Here is a 6,000-nt window from a genome sequence, read left to right on the forward strand (position 1 = left end):
TTTGTCATGATTTTGGCCACCAGCATCACCATCTTTGGGGCTTTACTTTTGGGTGGAAGGCATAGCCCACTTGCCATTGCAGAGGCACAAAATGTTGGGTGCCCACCTTCCCTGTGACTCCCTTGTGTCTAGAGAGCAGGTGTGTGACGTCCACCCAGCTAGGCAGACACCCACCCCCCATTTGGCCATAGGAGGTGATGGTGGTGCAGCACACAGGCTCTGCACCCACAGCAGGCAAGTGGTGGCCACCAGTACCCAACTATTTCGTGGTGTGATTTCGGCTCTGGTCGTGGCAGCTGCCTGCTCACCTATGTCCCTACCTGAGCCTGAGACTGCAGCCTCCCCTGGGACCCTGTGAGTTACTACATAGCCTTAAGAAAAAGAAAGCCAACATCTTTTCTGCTTTCAAGCAACCAGGACTCCTCGCTCATATAAGGTATGCATGTGACAATCTAGAAGCTGATGCCAAACTGGCCTCCAAAGGAAGGCCCAAATTTGCACTCCCTTCAGCAGGGCAGTGCACCAGGCTGATCCCTCTCCTCAGGTACACTTTCTGTCACTTTGCAATGACCTTGTTCTCAGGAAAGGGACATTCTCTATTCATTTCCCTATGCTAAGCCTCTAACCCAATGCCTGGCACATTTTAGGCACACTCATGTTTGTGAATTCCCATCTCTCAGAATTTTCCACAGTTTATTGTGATCCACACAGTCAAAGGCTTTGGCATAGTCAATAAAGTAGAACTCTCTTGCTTTTCCGATGATCCAACGGATGTTGGCAATTTGATCTTTGGTTCCTCTGCCTTTTCTAAAACCAGCTTGAACATCTGGAAGTTCATGGTTCACATATTGCTGAAGCCTTGCTTGGAGAATTTTGAGCATTACTTTACTAGTGTGTGAGATGAGTGCAATTGTGCGATAGTAGTTTGAGCCTTCTTTGGCATTGCCTTTCTTTGGGATTGGAATGAAATTAAAAGACGCTTACTCCTTGGAAGGAAAGTTATAACCAACTTAGACAGCATATTAAAAATCAGAGACATTACTTTGTCAACAAAGGTCCGTCTAGTCAAGGCTATGGTTTTTCCAGTGGTCATGTATGGATGTGAGAGTTGGACTATAAAGAAAGCTGAGTGCCGAAGAACTGATGCTTTTGAACTGTGGTATTGGAGAAGACTCTTGAGAGTCCCTTGGACTGCAAGGAGATCCAATCAGTCCATCCTAAAGGAGATCAGTCCTGGGTGTTCATTGGAAGGACTGATGTTGAAGCTGAAACTCCAATACTTTGGCCACTGATGCGAGAAGCTGACTCATTTGTAAAGACCCTGATGGTGGAAAGATTGAGGGCAGGAGGAGAAGGGGACAACAGAGGATGAGATGGTTGGATGGCATCACCAACTCAATGGACATGGGTTTGAGTGGACTCCGGGAGTTGGTGATGGACAGGGAGGCCTGGCATGCTGTGGTTCATGGGATCACAGAGCCGGACATGACTGAGCAACTGTACTGAACTGAACTGAACTGATGTTTGTGAAATGAATGAACAAAAGAATTTTTTAAAATGACAATTTGAAGAAGACTAAAGGCATCTTGGGGCTCCTCAGGTGGTGCTAGGGGTAAAGGATCCTCTTGCAGTGTGGGAGATGCAGGAGACGCGGGTTCAGTCCCTGGGTAGGAAAGATCCCCTGGAGGAGGAAATGGCAACCCAGTCCAGTATTCTTGCCGGGATAACCTCATGGACAGAGGAGCCCAAAGAGTCCTATAGTACTGAGCAACTGAGCAGGCACGCACGCACAAAGGCTCCAGTGCATTCAGAGAGACTAGACTAGGGAGGACGCCCAGGCAGCTCGTTATTCCACCAGAGGGCGCTGAAGCGCAGAGCCCGGCAGCCTCTGGGCCAAGGACTAGCAGGTACCCCAGGGGGGAGTGCCGCCTCAGACCCAGGTCCACACACTTCTCCCACCACCTGTGACCCGGTTATCCGTGGCCTCCCAGCAAGGGCTGCTGCAAGGGCGTCAGCTCCTCTCCTTGGGTCTCCCCACCCAGGAGGTAGATTTCAGCTGAAATGATGTGCAAACGGGCCGGCTCAAAGCTGTGGCACTGCCGGAATATCACACTGTGAAAGGGGAAAGGCTGGTGACCACCCATTCGGAAAAGTGCCTTTGTATGTACCTGGAAGATTCACGTGTATGTGTGCGTGTGTGTGTTTAAGGATCAAGAGCCGGCCCCTGTATGGCCATATTTTTCATTTCCCTTTATTCTTTGTATTGCTTTCAAATCAAAGGGAAGCTGCGGCAGAGAACCTTTTGCCCCGAGCTGCATATATGAAAATGAACAAGGTTCTGGGAGTCATGTGTTTCCAATAATGGATCGGCGGTGCAGCCCTTGCTCGGAAATGAAGCGAGACTGTTGCTAGGTTGGAGGTAAGAGGCAAGAGGTGGGGGTGGGAGTCCTCATTCCAGTGGTTTTACCTTGCCCACATCCTCCCAGCTAGCCCTTTAAATATCACCAGCTGGTAGAATAAGAATCAATTCCGAGGCCAGTCTTCTCTCTATTTAAATGCTTTTTGACGTTTCCATCATCAGGGCTTGATAGTTAAAGAAGATTCACAAAGCCGAGTCCATTTGGAAGAGAACGACTGTAAAACTGGGTCACCAGACGCGTTCCACGTTGGCACGCAAGATGAAATATAACCCTGGTCTGGTCGGAGCTTCACAGCCACAGGCAAGAGCTTTGTTTCCACGTGGCGCACTTGGATTTGTGCCTTTCGGCTGCGATCCTCCCACGCAGCCCAGGCCGCGGAGGTGTCTTGCCTACAGCAGTTGCTGGGCCGGCCTCGCGCTCTGGCAGGCGGCGGAGACCGACTGCGGTTCCTCGATCGACCACTGGAGGCCACTGTGGCACCAAGAACGCGCGGAGGGCGCCCAGTTGGCGGAGTGAGAGTCCCTTAGGAAGACTGGCACACTCACGCACCGACAGTTCTTGAATTCTAGTCCAGGATATAAAGGATGGTGTTATGAATTAACGAGAAGAAAAGACTCGGCAGATGAAGTGCGGGTCTCGGCTTCCCTGGGGTTGTTTTCTAGCTACTTTCTAACTCATTTTCCCCCTCTGGGACTGGGTCTCATCTGTATCCCACGAGATGCAGGCTTTCTGTATGGTGAAAACGCCCTCCAGAAATGACACAGGGGAAGAAAAACCGCGGCTGTAGCCTGTAGTATTTTATCCCCCAGTACTTTTGCAAAGCAGGATATTTTACTGTTTCTCCAGTTTTGGCGGCAGGTGCCAGCCACCAAGAGGGCTGCAGGAGTAGCGCTGCCTGATAAAATCCAAGATACCCGGTTAAATATGAATTTCAGATGAACAATGAATACGTGACTTACTATCAGTACGTCCCACATGTCACATGGGTCATGCTTAACTAAACAATGATTTGTTGTTTGTCAGAAATTCCAATTTAACTGGGCATCTGGGATTATGATTTGCCCATTCTGCCCACCCTCCGCTGGCAGGATGACTCAGGTGGGGTAGCAGTGAGCTGCCCTGAGGGGACTTAGAGTCTGGGAGCAGTTGGGGCTGAAACCAGGCACTGAGAGTTCTAGTCCAAGCTGGGCAGTTCATTCAGAGAACATATAGGTCCTTAGACCCACCTAGCAGATGGGAGTCTCAATTAGCAGAAACAACTGGAGGTAGTGTTCGACTTTTCTCTTTTTGTTTACTGCCCTCGATTTAACACCTACACAGAGACACCAGCTTCAGGGGACTTTATTCCGCGCTCAACCGAGTTCAACCATTGGTCACCCAGTTATGGCTCTGGGAGGGCCTGTGCACACAGGACGCACTGCTACAGGCCCTGCCCCTGGCATGGACACCCCACAGTGGAAGAACCAGCACTAATTTAAACCTGGGTGACCTGAGAAGGAGGTGAAGCCTGTCAAGGGGCGTTTACCTGGTATTACAGGAGGCAACAGCAGGCATTTTGAATGTGGGGCTCCTGAGATCACTGGAGTCCCAACATACTCCTGCTCACATCTCCAGACTCTTCACAAGGCTCTCCCATCTGACTGGAGGAGTCCAGGACTCAGTGGGGATGTGCCACCACAGAATTTTTGTCTTCTGGTTTTGGCAAGTAAATCAGATTCCCAAGGAGAACCCTGTCTCTGGCCCCCTCTTTTGGTCAGCTTGAGCCTTTAGATGTCTAAGCAGAAACCCTGGGAAGGTCCAGAAGAGCCCACACAGATCAGGGTTGATCCCATTCTGCCACGTGGAGGCTGAATGACCTTGTGCAAGCTACGCCCCCTCCAACGTGTCACACCCCTCTCCCCATCGCCCAACTCCTGGCAATGTCTGGCCTCTTTTTCCAAGCTTCATGAGATCAGGGACCCTCTTGAAAGTGAGGAATCTGCACACTCCAAGCTGCAACTGCTGGCATAGGAATAGTAAGAGGGAAGGAGGTCTCTGGTCAGAGGATACTTCTACAAAAAATAGCTAGGCAATAAAGTTACTCTAAGTATTAAGGTCTATGGCAGTTATTTGAAACATTCCTTCATTGTTTGCCTGGAGGTTAGGGATTGTGTTTCCATCTCTACTTTCTCAGTACTGACACTGAAACCCTGACCCTGACCCTGCCCATGACCCATGGGGTGACCTGGGACAGATCTCCTTCCTGGGCCTGGGCCACCCCATCTGGGGCTGATCCTGCCCAGCTGTCACCCTCAAGAGTCCTGTGAAAGGCCAGCTCTTCTCCCAACAAGAGCTGTGTTTACTATGAGCAGCAACATGATCTCTGGGGTTTATTTTCCTTCTTTCTTTATAAACTAGGCTTGGATGAGTTTAGCCTCAAACCAAACTCACACACACACACACACACATTTCCTGACTTCCTGGAGCTAGCAGGGGCCAGCGCTGGCCTGACACCAGGTCAGCCTGCAGCTTGAGGGCCACTTCCAGGATGAGCTCCCAGGCCTGGGAGAGGCTTTCTGGCAAAAGAGGTGGGGTCATGGGGTTACCCTGCGAGTCCTCACCTCCAAAGGCCAGTCCCTGATCTGGACAGCCCAATTTCCCACTTTCCTGCCTGCCCAGTCTTCAGACATGCTGCTGCAGTTTTCTCTCATCTTACTTGGTTTTGCTAATTTTGAACTTGTTTTGTTCTCATGAATGGATCATTGTACATTTCCCTCACTGGAATATCAGATCCAGAAAACAGAGACCTTGTGGTATCTCCTTTACCATGCCTTCTCACAGTCAGCACTCAAATCAGGGCCCCGAGGGTGCTTGAGGAGTATTGGATTGGCCAAGAAGTTTGGGTTTTTCCATAAGATGTAACAGAAAAATCTGGAAAAAACTTTCTGGATATTTGTTGCATCAATTTTTGATCACTGTCTGAAAGCTTATAAGACAAACCATGGCAGGTGAGAACAGACCCGATCTGAGAGTGAATTCTGACCCCCCTACCCCCAACTAGCTGTGTGGCCTTAGGTAAGTGCATTAACCTCTCTGAGCCTTAGTCACCTCATGTGTAAAATGAGATGATATGTCTGCCTGTTTTACTGGGTTGTTTCTAGGATTTGCTCAGACCACTGACCTGTACAGACTGTCCAAACCCAAAGCCTTAGAGAGGTTCTGCTACTGCGACATCACCCGGCACGTTGACAGTCCTTGACACTGTGTGTGTCAGCTTGGGGGTCGGTGGCCATGCTGACACTTGGACCCTGGTCTCCTAATCTTTGACCCAGGTGGCTTTTGGTTCACTGTTCATGGTCTCATCAACGTGAACTTGACAAACTATGTATATGTACCCACGTAGGAGAACAGCTGAATGGTTTTCCCACTGAAAATGGGGAGCCTCAACTGGTGCTGATCAAAGCACGTCAGACAGGGCGCGGTAAGGGCTCAGAGGCCCGGCCTTGTTTGCTAAAGTATTTCCTCTCATGGAAGGTTCCTACTATCCTTATCTTCATGTCCCCCTCGACCTGCCACTAGAGCCCTTTCATTTTCTTCATTT

At 49.9% G+C, this 6,000-nt stretch overlaps 1 protein-coding gene across 1 annotated transcript in view; it reads left to right on the forward strand.

Annotated features, from left to right (window-relative positions):
- IDS (iduronate 2-sulfatase) overlaps positions 1–4,463 on the forward strand; it is a 28,528-nt gene extending 24,065 nt beyond the window's left edge. Inside the window, exons 10-11 of the transcript XR_010660392.1 lie at positions 2,281–2,419; positions 2,582–4,463. The gene's annotated coding sequence lies outside the window, so the exon portion shown is untranslated. The remainder of the gene's footprint in view (positions 1–2,280; positions 2,420–2,581) is intronic.
- The last annotated feature ends 1,537 nt before the right edge of the window (positions 4,464–6,000 follow it).

The sequence above is a fragment of the Muntiacus reevesi genome, chromosome X (genome assembly GCF_963930625.1).
Source record: "Muntiacus reevesi chromosome X, mMunRee1.1, whole genome shotgun sequence".
Taxonomy (NCBI): domain Eukaryota; kingdom Metazoa; phylum Chordata; class Mammalia; order Artiodactyla; family Cervidae; genus Muntiacus; species Muntiacus reevesi.